At 39.6% G+C, this 15,595-nt stretch overlaps 1 protein-coding gene across 2 annotated transcripts in view; it reads right to left on the reverse strand.

The window, feature by feature from the left end:
- Positions 1 to 14,941, reverse strand: part of fbxo41 (F-box protein 41) — a 95,543-nt gene extending 80,602 nt beyond the window's left edge. For both annotated transcript variants that reach the window (XR_015939773.1, XM_088637763.1), the window contains exon 1: positions 14,822 to 14,941. The gene's annotated coding sequence lies outside the window, so the exon portion shown is untranslated. The remainder of the gene's footprint in view (positions 1 to 14,821) is intronic.
- Positions 14,942 to 15,595: the final 654 nt, after the last annotated feature.

Genomic DNA, 15,595 nt, shown 5'->3' on the forward strand with positions numbered 1-15,595 from the left:
TATTATTATTATTGTACATTTAAATTGCTTAACGTTCAAGGGCTCATGTATTTAAAGATAATCAGCTACTGTACTTTTAATGTTTCATTATCTGAACTAGGTCATGGGAATGTGTTTATGTTACTGTTCATATCAATATATACCAGCACAACATTTTTACCATTTTCCGTATTTAAATTGGGAACAATCCTGCTAACAAAGCAATGACATGGGTTTCAATGTTGAGACTGCAGCTTCCTGGACCATTATTAACACATTCCAAATGTTGTATGTCAGTTCTTAACTTTCTGAGTGGTTTTTAATACCTGGGGGCAGAGCTGCTGAAGAGAAATCACACAGGAAACTGAAGCTAATAGATCTGTCTGTGATGTAGGAGAAAATTACAACAAACTGTGCTATTCTATTGTTTTCATATAATGTGGCTCAGCCATTCCCTGAAGAGGCTTCCCAGACAAGGAAAGAGAGAAAGAAAAAGCCCCACCCCACAACCCTAAAGCTCTTATCTTAAGAGCTCTTCTCAGAGTCCTCCATTAATGAAGGACTGTGCAGTGGTGTTGCATTTCAGACATGGAGAAACAGCTTGAGAGAATAAAAATGTCTTGACTAGTAAATTGAACTAGTATTGAACTAAGGCCACAAGGGGTTCAAACTTTGAAAGGATAGGCCCTCCTCAAATTTCAATTTCAAACCAATCGATGATTTGCAACAGAAACTTCCAAACATAAAGGAATAATGGCTTTCATCTCGGGGGAACAATCCAGAATATGACAGTAGCTCCCTGAGCTTAGATGGGGAAAGCTGGTGTGAACTAAACCCTAAATCTCTCATTTATCATTAAAATACTTCTAATTTATCCAGACAGGAACCTGTACTTATTGAACCAAGTTCCGTATATATTTGCCTGCTAGTAAAACAAGATTAAAGAGTAGTTATAAAATAATAATAATTGCTTACACTTATATTGCGCTTTTCTGGATACTCCACTCAAAACACTTTACAGGTAATGGGGACTCCCCTCCACCACCACCAATGTGCAGCCCCACCTGGATGATGTGACGGCAGCCATAGTGCGCCAGAATGCTCACCACACACCAGCTATCAGTGGGGAGGAGAGCAGAGTAATGAAGCCAATTCATAGATGGGGGTTATTAGGAGGCCATGAATGGTAAGGGCCAATGGGAAATTTGGCCAGGACGCCGGGGTTACATCCCTACTCTTTTTGAGAAACGCCCTGGGATTTTTAATGACCACAGAGAGTCAGGACCTTGGTTTTACGTCTCATCCAAAGGACAGTGGCTGTTTACAGTATAGTGTCCCCGTCACTATACTGGGGCATTAGGACCCACATGGACTGCAGGGTGAGCTCCCCCTGCTGGCCTCACTAACACCTCTTCCAGCAGCAACCTTAGTTTTTTCAGGAGGTCTCCCATCCAGGTACTGACCAGGCTCACACCCACTTAACTTCAGTGGGCTGCCAGTTGTGAGTTGCAGGGTGATATGGCTGCTGGCAAAAATAACACAGATAACTACTACTGGAACTTATCACTAGGTTTGAAAACTTTCAGTATCTACAATCGGGGAGACAAAATAATGACAAACACGTAACAAAAAAGGACTCATGTTAAATTGCAATTAAAAAGGTATCTACAGATGTAATATTACCTTCAATGCTAGTTACCAGTATATGTCTGCTATAAAAGACAGCTTAAAATGAACACTCTGATATGTGCATTTCTGAAGATTTTGAAAGAGGTCCAACAGTTGGTGCCCTGATGCTGATGCATCATCAAAGAAAATGCAAGGTTCTTGAATATCTCAAGGGAACAGTGGGAATCCTCACAGCAGACGCCAAACAAGGGAAAACAGCATCAAAACTCAGCTGTAATTCTTTGCCTATAGAATTACAGCTGAGGAACACTTCTCTGGGTCTGTAACACTCCGTAAAAGTCCGCATCCTCACTGGTGGAGCTCTCATGCCATTAAGGCTCTCTTTCACTTTGACTTTCACATTGCCAGTCAGCACAATGTCTATTGCACCTTGGCGCCATCTTTTAACTGACTTCTCTATAGTTTCTCACAAGCTGTTAGCTAATGAGCAAATCATTAATTCTAGAAACAACAACTCCTTCAAAGGGGACAAGGTCTCATTCGCAATTCAATTGAAGTATGTATTCTCAAATGTGTTAAAGTAAAAATAGAACATGATTTGCTCACTAAACACTTGTAGGAAACAAAACTGTTTTTCTTGGTTTTTAAACAAACATTCATTTAATACTTTGGACAATTTTTACAAAGGTTGTAAGCATTTTCTAAATGGTTTCATCATATAGGATGCAACTGGGATGTAATTCTACTATGGTCTTTTCTTTTTGTACCTTGGACGTTTTATTCTTTTTGTACAATGGACTTCAACACCACAGTGAAGCATGGCTCAATATTCACAGGCTTTTTAAAACCTTTTAAAAATACAGTGCTATGTTAAACAGATAAATGCGTGGAAAGATCTTTAGACTTTGGAAGCCAGTAACCAAAAAGGGTTTCATTCACAAAAGGCTATCATGAATTAAGTCACATCTTAACAGCTTATCCACCAATTAAGGCTCGCCTTCTCATATAAAAACCTTCTGTGTGATGAGATGTTCAAGTCTTTTGAAAATGGAGTTTCCTGCTGCTTTTATTATTTTGAAAATTCATTCTTTACGGTTTCCTGACTCCCAGTCCTCGAGCTACAAGACTGTGAGATGCCAGAAAGAGAGAACAGCCACTACATGAAGTTCCTTAGAGAAAATCCATGCAATATTAATCACAACTTGCTGAATGCAGAGAATTTCACGGAAGCAACATGTGGCTCAGATAGGACAAGATCATAGGAAGCACTGTGCACTTAATTAGGCCACAGGGGAAGTGTGGTGTGTGTCACCAAGTGGGCCTTACATGCAAGTTCCTAAAGGAAGAGAAGCCACACGATAGCCCGATTTCCTCCCGTGGACGACCTGACAGGATTCATAGGACTTCCTGCATCCATCATGCCTTGGGGCTGAGCAAGTCGCTTTATCTTTCCACGACTACGATGAGAGACCTTGCAGGGACTCTGCAGCTCACAGAGGTGGTCTTTGGTGGATGAATAAACACTCAGCCCAGAAAACTGAATGAATGAGACTAGCACACTGTGCATTAGGAGTTATCAGCTTTTAACTCAGAAAGGAAGGTGTAGAGCAATTGCACAGAATTTTAATCCCTGAATTGAAACTCTCAAAATACATGCATGAGACTCCCATAGAGACACAATCAGTAATCCTACATTATGCTCTCCCTTTCTCAGACGCTCCGTTGTTTTGTGTTGCATTAGCTCAACACAAAGACCATGTTCCGTCCCACAAGCAGACAGCTTGGTATATTGGTGATACTGGTAGTTGTGCTGGATCATGACGGAAAAACGTCTAGGAAGCCCTCGTTTTAGTGAAATATATTCTGCATTCATAACTGGGATGTCACAGGTTCAATTCCCAGGTGTGGCACAGCAGCTATATCCTCGAGCAAGATACTTCACTCACACCGCTCCACTAAAACACCCTGCTTTATACATGGGAGCAAATGTAGTGCAAGGTGCTTTTGATAAAAGTGCTTTGGAATTCTTTGGTCTAAAAAGTGATATACTGCAAAAATGCATTAAAATATTTTTGGTATTATAATATCACAAGTTTAAAAAAAATGAAACTACAAAGTGACATTAAAGATCTTTTCTACGCCAAAAATCCTCTGAATACTGAGGTACACTTGGGTTTTAAATCCTTAAAAATGATAAATCCTTTTGCATGAAAAGAAGCATGGAATAAAGAGCTTTGTTCATTGAATATTTAAGGACAGCTTCTGATTCTTGATAGAATATGGAACAAATTTATACTGAAGACACCAAAGCATAAAGTTTACTAATTTAAAGACCCAGTCGAATACTGAATGCACAGAATAAATCAAAAGAACACATGTAATGTACACTAATGACTGCAAACTGAAAATAACTGTGAGGAGGTAATTTGGGAAATGAACAGTATGAATGTAACTGTAGTTGCATACAGTATGTAAAGATAATTCAAAACCAGTTTGCTTGGTGCTGCACTAAAACACATTGCACTGATTTATTTCTATAAATATTCTTATCTCCCAGTCTTTGGATTGCATTTTCTGTATTTCAAACAAACATTGTCACAAATTGTTCCAACAGTTCATTCATTAATCTGTATTTTCATGGTTCCCTGCAGTTGAACACACTATAGCCCACACTGATACTGCCCACCCTGCCCAAAATCTTCGCTAAATGGCCAAATACATAATCATCAAAAAATAGTACACAAGAAACCTTATTAAAATTGTGTGTCTTAACAATACATCGCAAAATCTTTTACCAGACACCAACTGCAATGGTACATAATTGGAGGGCTCTGAAGTTTCACTCACTGTGATCAATTCTCACTGTCTCACACCTTGGTCTGAAAAGCATTTGCATCAACTCTAGGAATGGACTTAAAATTTTGAAGACTCGCGATCCCGTTAATTATTTAATGTGCGTGAATAGAAATTGCTATCAATACAAATGTTATGTAATCACACATTTTGACAGAAAATCTGATACTGTATGTTAGGGTTTTGGACCTTTGAGAGCAATGCTATTGACGTAAAAAAAATGCAGGGATTCCTCACGGACAAATACTGTGTCATTCAGTTGCTTGCAAAAGTTGGTCAGAAACATCATATCTTAAAGAATAATGTAGAGAGTCAAAAAGACTTATTACTCATTAATATTACATCAATGAGTGCAGAATAACAAATAGGGCTTCAGTAGCAAAAAGAACACAATATGGCACACACAAAATAGCAGATAGCAACACTTTTCAAGCGCAAAGCTCTTTCTTGGGTAGCATCATAGGCAGCCTATGTCTTTGATGAATCCCTTACAATCACACTAGTTGTTGTAGACAAACAATGTCTTGTTCAGGATGGTGTTAGCACTGCTGCCTCACAGGGTTGGGGCTCTGGGTTCGACTCCAGACTTGAGCTGCTATTTGTGTAGAGTTTGTATGTTCTCCTTGTATTCACAGGGGTTTCCTCCCACATTCCAAAACACACTGGTAGGTTTCTGGGAAAAGTGTCCCTAGGTGTGAGAGTGTTCATGAATGTGTTGGTGTTTGTCTGCCCTGCGATACATTAGCATCCCATCCACCATGTACCCTGCCTTGTGCCCATTGCTTGCTGGGATAGGCTCTGGCTCCCCCATGACCCTGAATTGGAAGAAGCAGTTAGAAATAGATGGGTGAATAAGATACTGTAGCTAATTTGTTTGCAACTTAATACAGAAACTAGCTGTTATATAGCTAGGTGAGGGTGTTACCACCTGGCCTAAGCTATTTCCACTGGGAAACTCTAATATTGCTTTATATAATTGTAGAAAACAAAATCCATTTTCAAAATCAACACTACTTTGATTATATGAATTTCCATGGAACTTTCACAGGCCTTAAGAAGACAGTATGTAAAAGACCTGCGATACATCCTCAACATTGGCAAAAGTTAACAAAGCCTTTTATGAGTCATCCTTGATACTGTGAAGAGAAGGCTTTTCACCGAAAAAACAACACACTGGCAAAAATATTTTCCATTGATCGAATCTTTAGGACACAATCAAGTGGCAGAGGAAGACTGGTTGTCTGACTCAAGCAAGAACTGCATTTTCACTGCCTCAGACTGAATACATCACTCAGACAAACACCTGCATCCACTTCAAATCCATAATTAAGACTGAAAGTAGAGCCGCCCAAATTCAACATAAAGTGCTGAGTGCTGAATCTCCCTTCAATTTCACACTCTGGTCTCACAAAAAGTTCTCTCTAAAAAATGTTTTTGCAGCTCAAGAAGAAATGAGGAATTAGAAGGCTTAAACGTCATTTCTTTTTTAATCACATTCTGAGCAACCAACATTGCAAACAGCAGCAAGGAGGGAAATCTGTGTTACATGTTACTGGAAACATCCCAGTATCTTCAGAGATTTAATTTAATACAATACCATTTTATACAAACTGTTTTCAAATTGTCCTGGAAGGCTGTGGTTTAGTTTGACAAAATGTTTTAGAAAGGGTTTTGCAACGTTACAGCAATGGTGCTGTTAAGTTCCCTTAGATATTAAGCCATATCTGTTTTGTATAGTGTATATTTATAGAAGCTGGTACATCAGGATGTTTTCATTTATCAATAGAATAACTGACTTATGTAAAATTGGCCCTTATGTGTGTGCCCTATATGGTATGGTATATGGTACGGATTAATGGAATATAGTTTTCAAATCTTTTACATTTTCACCTTCATTTTGAATCTGATACTTTATGTAACAACTCCAACTATTTTTGTAGACCACAGGAGTAATTATTGGATTCATAATAGATTTCTCCTAAGTAAAAATAATATGCAGTACTGTGCACATACAGTACACAACAGGTTATTGAAAGCACCCCTACCTTTTCAGGATCTTATCTGGCCACAATGTAGTTAAACTATTCTTATTTTGAGAATATAAATCAGCTCATCAAACTGTGACAGTATAGATACATTACCAACCCTGCCAGTTGGCAGTATACCTCTTTTGCAAACTTAGATGATGCTGCTGTTTTCATCATTTTAGAAGAACTTGTGAAAACCACTTTCAAATTAATTTGCATATTCAATACTCAGTTTCCCATAAATGAGTCTAAAACCCTTCCATCTCTATGTTCTAAAAGAAGAATAATGGACTTTTTCTCTTTTGACACGTATTAGTGGCCTAAATGAATAGTATGGCATTCAATTAATATCTTGTTACTGTAGGTCAAATGTTGGAAAGTTGTCAAATAAATGTATATTAAACCTGTAAAGAGCTGTATGTTTTACAGATTTTTTTTATCAAATCTGACTGAGGATTATGGAATTTAAACTGTATAGATTCTTGATCATACTCATTCTGCTTTCTAATTAATTATCATTGATTGAACTATATCTATGGAAAATAAACTCTAACTGCACTTTGACATCACAAACCCCTGGAGCTTAAGTCCTCAATTTTAGCCCCATTTCTAAGTAATGCAGATCCATTTAACTAGGAATGTTAGAGACTTTAAAATCAATTTGCTAATAGCCAATACAAACTGAGCCACGTATTGTGTCAATCACTGATGTCTCATAACACCCAGATAAACCAACAGAAAGGAAAAAAAAACTAATATAAAAAAGAATGCTCCACTTTTCTAGTTGACTGAAAATTAGATGTCAGATTGTAATAGACCACTGCATTAAGTCCTAATTTTGTTGTGTTTCTTGGTGTTATCTTCCTAACAAGTTCTTCTTCATACAAGATTCAGCTTAACTCTCCCGCTGGCTCTGTAGGCAGTGTTTGTGCTCTGTGGGTCTCCATTACAAGCTCTTCCATTTGTCTCTGTGCAACACACCAATCCTGGAATTCCCTTATGTTTTGAGTCACACTGTTAGTATACACAACAAAAGACACATACACAAGGCTACATCAATGACAAGACAAGACCCATTTATAAATTAAATATCTGATCATTTTATCCAAAGCGGAATACTGTACATCTGTATCCCTGTATCCACTGGACACACAGTCCCAAAGGCCGAAAATGAATTTCACCCACAGCCCTCTGGTTACAAGTCCAGGGCCCCAGCCACTGCTCCATACTGCTGCTAGCAAGAGGTTCTGAATATTTACCCTGCAGCCTGGGGGACCAATACCTCAGCTTTGTACAAGCACCTTACAGTGTAAAGACAACAGTGATGCAGAAACATGTAATGATTTTTGATTGGCGTTTAGGCAGGTGAGTCATAAGACCTTTTAAAATTAAAGCAAAGTGCTTTTTCAAGTGGTATCTTTAGTGCAGTAATGAATTTCATTAATAGCTTCCAATTGTTTAAACATCCAGTTTATGCATAACTTTAAAATCACTATATTCTTCTGTTTGAAAACTTTATACCACATGCTAGAGTACATTAAATAATTTCAAATACTGTAGGTTTATACTTTGCATTCCAAAATAGCTCTAGAGACTTATGTATTCCACACTCTTGTACTTTCTGTTGTTTTTTAGGTATTTTGGTCAAAGGTTATCCCAGTAAGATTAGCAGAAAAACAAACTATCCTGTATATTCTATCTACACCTGTGAAGGTCTGTGCTGCTGAGATCTTGAGGAGTTTTTAAAGCAGTTTTAGAAATGATAAAAGACATTTTAGGATGTAGGATTCATATTATACCTTAAGAAAGGCAAACATTCTCCAGCATGAAAATCTTATTGGTCTTTTACTGTAAATATTTATTTATACAAACAGAAAATAATAATTGTGGCACCTGGTTCTTGGTCATGGGCAGTTTCACAGTGTTTCCTTTACTAGTATTGTTACATTTTATATACAGTATTATATTTTAATTAGTAACAATCTCTTGCATTTATGTTATCCAGGACTGTACAAGCCCAGGGTAGTATTTAGCCAAGAGACCAGGGTTAATATCCATACTCTTACAAACAGTGTCTTGGGACCTTTTAAAGGCCAAGTGGTAATAAGTAGTAAGGACCTTGGCTCAATGACTCATCTGAACCATGGCACCATGTCCAGTATTTCTTACAGACTGTGAATTAGTTAATCAATTTGAAAAGAGAGAGTACACATAAGAGACCATCTGAATTGATATCACTGATCTAGATTGTAGTATAGCTCGTAAACTACTCAATTTGCAGATGATACAGAATTTTGGAAGACAAGCAAAGACGTAAAAGCAGAAAACGGTTCACATAAACCTCAAGACTGGGCAAACACCTGGCAGACAAACTAGTGTGCGGACAAGTGCAGGGTTCTGCACGCAGGTAGCAAACACATGAACTATAAATACAAAAAGAAGGGAGAAGAAAGAAGGAAGAAGAGGCTGCTTGCAAAAAAGACTGTTTATGTGTCATCATACAGAGAAATGTCAGTCTGTGCTTTTAGTACAACATTGTGCCACCTGCAACATTGTTGTTCAAGTGCTGTTACATGATAATCAATCGTCTGTGTTTTAAATGTGAATGTCAAGTGGGGAAGGAGTTTAAAAAAGGCAAACAAAAAGGTAGGATATAAACTTAAATGCTTACAATTTAAATCAAGAAATGTTACTGTATGCTAAGGTTTTATGAGGCCTCAATTAGAATTATATGGTTATGTTATAAAAAAATATTGATGCTCTGGAATTAGTCCACAGAAGAGCAACTACTGTATCTTCATACTGGGGAATAAAGAAATGTCCCATGCTAACAATCTGAAGGAACTTAACATTTTTAGTCTTGAACAGAGATCAGAAAGCATTTAATGCAATGCCTGATCATCTGGTACAAGTATTCAAAATCCACAAAGCTGACAAAGTCACCCCAGCAAACTTCTTCAGAAAAAAAGTGAAACACACTACTAATTAACTACTAATTACCAGATGGACTAGACGGACCACATGGCTGTCATTTGTAACCATTCTTCTGTTCTCAACATCACTTACAGCAGCAACCTATTTTCCGTGGAAGTCTCCCATCCCAGTACTGGCCAGGCCTCAGTCTGGCTTAATTTTTTAGATCTTTTAAGGTCAGGCTAGGAGGTGCTCCTGCACCTATAGCTAGGAGAGGATGCTAACCTGCCTCAGGTCACACACCCACAGATGCACAAAGAGACTCCACTTAACATGGTCAGCACTCAGAAAACACCTACAGGGAAATGCCCCAGCCTGGAGGTAGGTCATAACCTAGGACTTGAGAGCTATGAGGCAGTAGCACTAACTTCATTGCCAAAGTGCATGTTATATTATATATTGCTAGGTCTTTAAATAGCTCAAATCCTCAGTCACATCACACCCGAGGTTAGTCTGGTTTCCATGGCATTGAGTGGAGAACACACAACTCCCCTCTTCCCTGGGATGGGATCCAGCTGATCGTAGCGATTATCTCCAGCAACGCTGGTCCCCACTTCTACAGCTGGTTGGAGTGGAGCATGTGGGGTGAAGTGCCTCTCACAAGAGTATAGCAGCAGTGTCTGCAGCATGGACTCTGTCACGATCGCTAACCCCTCCTCTTAAGGGAGCTCCAGCCCTTCCTCGTTCCTTCCCATTGTCTGCACCTGTTCCCTATTCCCGTTCCCCCTTAAAAGCCAGACGCGGACTTCACTCCTGGTTCCTCATTGATTTCCACATCATGAGAGTCCGGGGTCCTGCTGCGTCTGGCTCCGTTATGCTTTTAACTTTCCGTTCCTAGTTCCTGGTTCCCCTCGCCGGTTCCGACCCGGTTCGTGTTTTAATTCCCTGGATGGATCCCCTGGCCTTGGACTCTACCCTTCGTCTCGGATTACTCTTGGATTTCCTACATGGATTGTTCGCCTGGATTCACTTCCCCTGGACACCTGCACTCCTTGGACACGCCCCCCGTCTCCAGACCCTTTTCCTGCATGACTATTTTTCCCCTTGTGTCTTCACTATTCTGGAACATGTCGTCCTCATAGGGCCCAGAAAGAACTGTTCGTTACAGACTCACCCACTATGCTACATTAACCCCCACTACAACCCGTTCCTAAAATACGGTTAGGGAGAATGAAGTTCAGTATGTGGCAAAGGCTCCTCAGTTCTGTTCACGTAGATCAGAACGGAAAAGAAAGAGCAAAGTGAAACACCAGAGCTCAAGGTCGTCACCTCTTTTCACATTTCCACAGCCACAGCTCGATGTTAACAACCACACAGTAAAGCTGACAGATTATCAATCTCCGGTACAAACTGGGAAAAAAGCAAACATGTCCACATCCCAGACAGAGATTCAGAAAAACGCTGAGCATTCCAAAAACAGAAGAACAGAAATCTGAGGCGCAGGCACAAAGTGGTTCCTGGTCAAATGACTGCAGGATGAAGTCACAAATTCCACATGGTCTCGAAGCTTTCCAAAGCTTTCATAACATATACGGTACATGAAAGTTTAATACAGACAGGTGTCATTAACAGGTATGTTAACTGATTCAAATTAACAGGAATGGTGGAACCCACAGCACATTGTCAACTGAAAACGGACTGCTTTGTACTTAAGACAGCCATCCAAGTGCATTACACAGAACTGTCATCTAGTTTAAGATAATGGACTGAAGGCAACTGATGATAACAGATCAAACGGAACAGCCACCACAATGACCCCAGGACTGAAGATGCAAGCCGTATGCAGATGTTCAGAAAGGTTAACCAGGAGAAAAACCTCAGCACTTCTACAGAATACACACACATCTTCCACTCCAGGTGTAGGCGTTTACAAAGCCAGCTTCCACATTCATAATTGATATTAACATTCCTACTGTATACCCCACTGGTGGATTTCACAGCACAGACATACTCAAATTCATAGAGGCATTCCTTTTAACCTGGACACACAAAGCCTGTCTTCCCAATGTGCTGCATTTAGTGCCTTGATATACGATTCTACTGACATTCACGGGGAATGGGAGGAAGTATACTTTATCCTCTCTTTCTTCAATGAGGAACACACATCGATGGAAGCACTGAGCCTCTCTCTCGATAAATATTCAATGTAAGGATGTACAGTATATATATTCATCACACTGTATGTGAGCATGGTACAGTTATCCAAATTCAGGGAGCCCAGCATTTTAAAGAGGTCACTTTACATCATCAAAGGATCCACATCTCCTGAATGTGCAAAGACAGGGTTGATCAGGTCTTGCTCTGGATGGCCTGGAAGTGTACCATGTTTTTTTTCCTAAGGCAGTGGTTCTCAAACTTTTTGGACCAAGTACCACTCCTGACCAAACCAATGCATCTACGTACCACTTACAAGTCATCTTCTCATAGGAACCCCAGAAAATCTCAATGGCCAACATGAGCATGCGCGTACTGTACACACACACTCACACACATATAATAAAAATAGCACCGAGCACTTAGTTAATTTGGATCGTACCACCTTGTAGTCGTTTTCAGGCGCTTGCTAACACTAGCATTGCTGTCTGTGTCAGGTTCAGCAGCAGAGCTAGAGTCGGTGGCGGATGTATAACCGAGGTATTCATTTTCGATCAATTGTTCTGTCAGTGAATGTGGTGCTGCTGGAGAAATATTTCCCCATTTCCCCTTAAAAGAGAGCCAGGAGTCCATCTCAGAAGAAGTTAAAAGAAGTTTTTTTTTCATGCGCATGGGAGCAAAACACACAGAGATGCTCATGTATTTTTCTCAAAGTAATTAACCTAGAACAGTCCTTAAATATTTTTCTGTTATCTATCACGCTTTCCTGTGCTTACAAGATTTGTAGTGTTCCAAAATCACACACATCCTCCTACCTCCCTATTTGTTAAAGATAACTTCCTTTAATACAATTTGTCTCTTAGGTGCGTAGCATGCATTCCAATACAATGGTTTATACATAGTAGCCCTTGTGTCCACTCAAGTATTAGTGCGCGCTGTATCGATGTGGCTAAGTACGTAGGCTGCATATTTGACACATAAACTAATTTTATTATTAATTTTATTTATGATTAAGTAAATTACAGCTGAAAAATTTACATCATTTTTAATTATTCGATTTTTAATTCCCAATTTTTCAGTGCACACAACAAATTTCCAGGGTCATCTAGCATACCACCTGGCGGAGCTCCACGTACCATCAGTGGTATGCATACCACAGTTTGAGAATGACTGTTTAAGGCACCTATCAATTACATAACCAGCAGGTGCACAGTCAGAGATGTGCATATCTTGTTCTCTCCCAAGCTGGCGCAGAGGTCACTGTCAGAGAAACGAGTCTTATGGAAAACTGCAGATTCCAAACTCAGTCATGTGTATCATTTTTAAGAAACAAACAAAAAATAATTATCATGGACACTTTAGGTAAAAGTAAACAAAAAAAGCTACAAGCCTGAAACCAGTAGGCCTGCCTTTTCAACCATCAGATTATAGCTGTTTCGGCCTTCTTTATAGAGTTACAAGACAAGGGCCTGTTTTAATGTCTTTTAAAAAGATAATAAATGTTACCGTGTATAATAAGCCATTCCATCCATCTTGTTTGGATGCTAGTCAATTTAAAAATCTCAAGTAATGGTTTGATCCATGCTAAAAAGAGAAGAAAAGAAACACAACAGTTTGGCTGTGGAGCCTTTTTCGGGCGTGAGAAGAAGATTTAAACACCCAAAGAAGGCTCCACGGCCAAAACGTTGTGTTTCTTTTCTTCTCTTTTCAGCTTGGAATAAACCTTTACTTGTTCCTTTGCAGCCTTTGATGCTGATGCAGATACAGGCGTACCTACTTGAACTAATTTAAAAATCTCTTCTCGAATCCCGAGGAATCTTAAGATTAGTGAGAGACAGGTTCGTTTTTCCCTGCTGCTGATGAGTTGTTGCGGTAGTAATCCTGCTCAGTATAAGAGGAGGCACAGGTTCAGGCATTTGGTGTCTGAATATTTGGTGTAACGCGCCCATCTGTGGGAGACTGATTCCCCCTTAAGGGTGTAGTTGAGAAGTTAATTTCAGCTACATGGCTGCCTTGCTTGAGTTATTTTGTGTGTCTCATTTTTACCCTGAAACCTGCACTTAATTTATGTTTGCTTTCTTGTTTCCTCATTGATCCTGCTTTGATCCTAAATCACTTACTTTTGTAGGGTGTCAAAAGGCCTGCCCGATGTGTCACAGAGACATTGTTTTCACTAAAGAAGAGGGAGACGTGAGAGACATTGGACATGGATGCCATCATACAACCTGCAAAAGACTGCGATCAATAAGAGATTAAGGTATGTGGAAACGTTGTAGTAGTGATTAATAACTCCTCAGGACATAATCTCAGACTAATGTCATGTTTAACTATGGCTAAGCTAGAAATCAGACAGGAAAGGACAGTAATTCTGTAAACTGACTTCATGAATAACATTTTTGCTCAAGTTTGAAAAAGGCTGTAATCTTCTGCACTTTGTCTTCTTGTTAAAATGGGAGGGGGGGATCTTGTTCTGTATGTATGGTGTGCTTGTGTGTAATTTAACTCTCTCTTCTATAATTTTTGATTGCAGGTCATCTGAAGTTCTTTCTCTGCTTGGGTGTGACATCCGCCGCAGTTCGACAGGGGCAATTTCATTTCCCATTTCGTAGCAAAGGTGCAGAAATGTCAATTTGTCCAAGAGGATTTAATCTGAACCCAGAGGGTCCCCCAGTTAAAAGCATTTCAAATGCCACATCTTTCAAGACCCGACAGAGCAAGAATATTCATCACTCAAAGTAGGCTATTTGCAGAACTGATTTGGTTTCAGGACTTGTCAATCCTAGATTTCTCGCTCGTCCAGAAACAGTACGTCTCACTCAAAGTGTCTTTCATCACCAGCCTTCTGACCACTACCACTGCCATCATCATTAGAGACACACGCAGAATCTCTTCGAAAAATTCATGGAGCTGTATGCATTTACAGACTGCTATTTGGCATAGATGGAATGGGTTATACACAATGGTAGAAGATATACACTATACAGCATATATTAGCATAATTATGTACAGCAATATACCGGCTGCAAGCAAAGGGAATACGTGAGCACAGTACAGTACATCCTACCTTCTCACCATTTTTTCTGCTCAGGATACCACTAGTGCGAATGAATTTCTTTTTTTTTTTCCCGATTGTTATCATTACAGTGCATATTTTTCAAACATGCATTTACCCTGCTACATCCTTGCCGTACATTGTAAATAAAAAGCCGGGCATGCCCGGTCCCCAGAAACATGCGGGACGGATAAAATTAAAGAGTGGTTCTCACCTCGCAAATATCTCTCCATTTTTTCTCCAAGGAGCTGCTCCAGCGCTGACGTCACGCGCCCCACTCTGCAGCACAGCAAAGAAGCCGGTAGCTGCTACCGCAGGCGCACGCTCAGCGCTGGGGAGAGGGGAAGGATTATAGCGTTTTTCAACGGGGTTTCAACTGCACAAAAAGCAGCATGAAAGGTATCTCCTTCTTAACCGGCGAGATACCTGTGAGATTCGCCAGCTGTTGTCAGCATCCAGACCTCGTCAGGCCGGGCGATTCATCTCAGGAACGGCGAACATGGCTTTCACGCAATCTCTTCACTGCCAGTGTAGCGTGTTATAAAGAGATTGCGATCGCCCAGAGCACGTCTTTTAAAATAAAAACAGCCTCCTAGAGCTGAGAACGAAAATCCAATTTAACCCAGGTCTTTGTACTCTACCTCTGTGGAGTTTCCATTATTATTAACAAAAAGAAGGCAGAAAAAACTTCCTAATGATTTCAGAATATCTGATATACAGCCCTATATTTTAGGCCCATATAAAATCCTTTTTTAATCAAAGAGGCAGCATTTGTACTTTTATTATTTTTTAGGAGGCTGAGAACTACTGTATATGAGACAGCTCCTTATGTCTGTTTAATTTTTTTTATTCTGTTGTTTAAATTGCCTCATGAAAATAAGATATACAGTTGATAACCTGTAGCTTTCTATGGAGAACTGAAACATTTCTGTACAAATAATGTTTTTTCCCCCATAGGGTATGTGTTCATTACTTAAATGCATGGTTT

The sequence above is a fragment of the Lepisosteus platostomus genome, chromosome 1, assembly GCF_059453375.1.
Source record: "Lepisosteus platostomus isolate fLepPlt1 chromosome 1, fLepPlt1.hap1, whole genome shotgun sequence".
Classification (NCBI taxonomy): domain Eukaryota; kingdom Metazoa; phylum Chordata; class Actinopteri; order Semionotiformes; family Lepisosteidae; genus Lepisosteus; species Lepisosteus platostomus.